A 4,039-nucleotide genomic window follows, 5' to 3' on the forward strand; every position below is an offset into this window, starting at 1 on the left:
TGGTAGTAGAATTTTTTTTGGACATGTACCATGGCAGTAGTATGATATAATACCCTGGTATTTTTTGCAATACCTCGGAGTACCATATTAATATCATGGTACATGAGTATGCTAATCATTCCCCCAAGTACCCCCTTAAAACAATGTGCCTTTCCTTTTATATTGTAACATATTTCAATAAATCTAAAAACAACAAACAGACACAACATTTTTGATATTCAACCTAATGCAATGTCACATATCCATACCTGTCAACATTTGGGTACCAAAATACTGGGGGGTATAAAAAATATATAATAATATATTTTTTATATTATATTATATTATTTTTATATTCATTTAAACAATTATTATCAAACAATAACATTCATTTAGTAACATAAATATATCTTAGTGTAGGCTATATCTTTAGAGTTTTATAATTCATTATCTTCTTGTCGATCCACCAGTTGACATTTACAACTGCGTGTTTCCTGCGTAAAAATAAGGGTCGTTTTTGGCTTAGGAGCAGAAGGGCTTATTGAAAAATGCAAATTCATTTTATGCCAGCAGGTGGCGCTTTTCGCCAGGAATATAGCCACTTTGGTGATAATACGCATAAGCATAAAAATAGCACTGAAAATTGTATGTTTATTTTTTAGTTTTGAATTAAATGTTTATTTGTAGCTGACATTACCATCCACCAGCCCATTGCAATGCATTCTGGGATTGTATTCAATATATTTTGGACAAGCGTTCACATCGCAAATGCGCCTGTGGTGCATTATAATGCTGCATTGAAAAAAAAACGACTGAAAGGGAACTGCGTGTTTCCTGCGTAAAAATAAGGGTCGTTTTTGGCTTAGGAGCAGAAGGGCTTATTGAAAAATGCAAATTCATTTTATGCCAGCAGGCATAACCGCAGTAAACAAAACAGCTCAGCACCTGACTTTGAAACTTGCAGCGCTCATATTTAATCAATTAAATAGCATTTTGAAGCTGCTTGCTGTAGGTTGCCAAGTTGAGGGGACAAATGGGTTGAAATTTGTATGCGTCGATCGTGTGAGAAAGATGTGTTTCATACAAGATCTGGCAACCGGACAACCTTGGAATTTGTTGTCGTGATTATTCATGTAATGAGGTTTGGCCCATACAAAATTATGGTGGTGGGGGTTGATAGGTATGCATCACTAAATTAGCTCAATTAACCTTAAAACTTGAGATGAAATCTTGAGATGTGTTGAGATTAAATTTTGTGCCATGTATGGTTTAAAAATCAATATAACCATATATCAAACTATTTCATTATCTGACACCATCACTGTGTACATTTTGTGAGGAACTCACAATCCACATTCTGCTTGACGCAGCAGAAAATCAGGCCGGCTCACGCAGGAATGGCGTGATTTCAGATTTCGGAATGTTCTGGAGGGACAATAAATAAATCCAACAAAATCTCACCATCATCTGGCCTTTCACACGGTACAAAAAAATCCTTAATTCTTCCCAGATGGATCTCAACCAAGAGAACTTCATGCCAGACTGATCCAAGACCAGCGTCACTCCACCAGATCCCCTGAGAACTGATCTAAGATCAGGACAAACGTCCATCAATAACTCACGAGACACCGGGTCAGTGAGCAGAAGCACTCGATTCCGTCTCAAAGAGTGACATTTCTCAAGTGTAATTGGATTGGAAATGTCAGACGGCCATGTCTCTGGGAAGCTGCGTGTTGTTTCGTGGTTTTTAATGTGTTTGCGGTTTGATGTGTAGCTCACCTGAATGCCAGTGACACCACTGCATGTTTATTAAGACAGATTTGAGACATTAAGACACAGAACCTACCTGTTTGTGCAATTTGCAAGGGAAAATCTGCGACAAGCCCACATATAAATAAACATGGAAATGTGACAGTTAGGCTACTCTTGAAAATACCAGTTGAAGATATCTACAAACCTCCCATTTAAATAAATGTTAATTTTGCTTTCTGTGAACAGCAACAGCGTGACATCTATTGCGCGGAACAACAACGCTGACATTTGTCAACTGAGCACGTTCATGAGCCTCATTTACATATAAAGGACTTTATAAGCTGGAAAGACTATATCTCACGCTACAGCGTTACAACTGTTTAGTGAATTTGAGTGATTGCCTTTGTTTTTTAGTGGTGATTGCAAAGCTGCATTATTCTATAGAGCGCTGATTGCGTATTTGTGTAGGCTAGCCAGAAGTTAGCCATACCAGGAACATTCTCAGAAATTCTGGCAATGTTATTAGCAAGTGTTCTTCCAGTAATGTTAATTCCTTTTAATTTATCTGGCCTTTAAACATATTTTCAAAGTGTTCTTCTAAAATGTTCTATTTGGACATTTTTAAATGTTACTACTTGTCAAAAGTAATGTTCTCATAATGTTTGAAAAATGATCAAATGGAATGTTCGTTTAACATTTACAACCAAGAAAAACCATTTAAAAACTGGACATTCTGGACATTTGCATGCTCGGAGAACATAATGTTTTAATAGCTAATTGTGTCGACTGATTTTTCTATTGGCTTTTTGGAATATTGCAGAAAATGAGCTCAGTGACCAGCAAAAGTCTTACATTTTTTATGTTTTAAACTTTTATGAATTCTGAAAACCTATATACAATCAGCAGAACTACAGCAAACTACACACCGATCACACGACTTCAACGTCACCACTATAAGCATCAACGACTCTTTCAGTCTTTGTTTAAAAAAAGTCTCTGAAATTTCTTATTAAGACACTTGTCAGCAACTTGTAAGCCTTTTTCAAGACAAGTAACGCATTCAAAAAAACCACTGGCATTGGTGCATGATGTCTTTGCATGCATACATGTGTTTTGGGTGTGCTTTTCCTGAAAAACATCTAATGCATTTGTGTTCAGTTTATCATATAACAACTGTTGACCTGCCCAGGGTTAATTGCACATATTCGGTTTTCTCTCAGATGCAGCTTTTGCTATGTAAAAATATACAATAGGATGAAGACAAATGTGCTTGTGTTTCACTATAGGATGGGATTGTTTTCTTGCATTGTAGTCTGCACTGAATTCTGGGAAATGTTCATTTATCATCTGTGACCCTTTGAACACAGTGGGATATCCGTTTAACGAATACAAAGAAGAGATGGAGATTTTCCTCCTGTCATACGACACAACACTCAATCAATCACTCTCAGACTGTAACGAGCTTCTCAACTGAACGAGGCTGCTTAATGAACGTTTCCCATGACAACAGAGAACACAGCGGGAGAAGAATAACAAAAGGCCTGTTGTTATGGAATGGGAGTTTATAATAACCAGCAGAGGGAAGGGAACTTTGGGAAACACTTTCATCAGATTTTAAATGGGTCTCACCTTCCGGTTAGTTTGTAACCTGAAACCAGTAAGATGCAGTCTTGGGGAAAGTTACTTTTAACTAATAGTGCCTCTATTATGCAATTTGAAAGGTTTATAATTTGGTTTTGGGAGTCCCCAAAAACAGGTTTACATGCATGCAAGGTAAACCTTATAATATGCATTTACATTTCTCAATGACTCTCAAACGGTTCGTTCAAAGATTCATGTTTCCAAACCCCAGCGCATGTCGGAAATGAAATGTAGTAAAGACCCAAACAATAATGGTATATGCATTATCTGAACAGACATCGAGTACTGATAAGTCACTGCAGTTTGTAAACCAACGTAATGCTCCATCCTTTATCATAACTCCAAGTAACAAGAACGACAGACATTCTATATTAATCAGCACATTTCTAGACAATAGCACAGTACAGCAGTGCTCGACACTGATTACTGTCAGACTTTCAAAATCCTTCATCACTTGAATTAAGATTACAATAATCTCATTTTAAAGCACAGCCACCACAAAATCAGACTTTAGCAGCTATGTTTACTTTGAGATCAAAATCATAACAAGATATAATTTAACAGCTACTGTTTTTGAAATCAAATCTTTTGCATAGATATGACAGGAAACACTGGCATCTAACAATGCCTTGGACAAAAATAAAGCATATACATAAACCCAAATAGG

The sequence above is a fragment of the Sinocyclocheilus rhinocerous genome, unplaced genomic scaffold, assembly GCF_001515625.1.
Source record: "Sinocyclocheilus rhinocerous isolate Xijiao unplaced genomic scaffold, SAMN03320098_v1.1 scaffold401, whole genome shotgun sequence".
NCBI lineage: Eukaryota > Metazoa > Chordata > Actinopteri > Cypriniformes > Cyprinidae > Sinocyclocheilus > Sinocyclocheilus rhinocerous.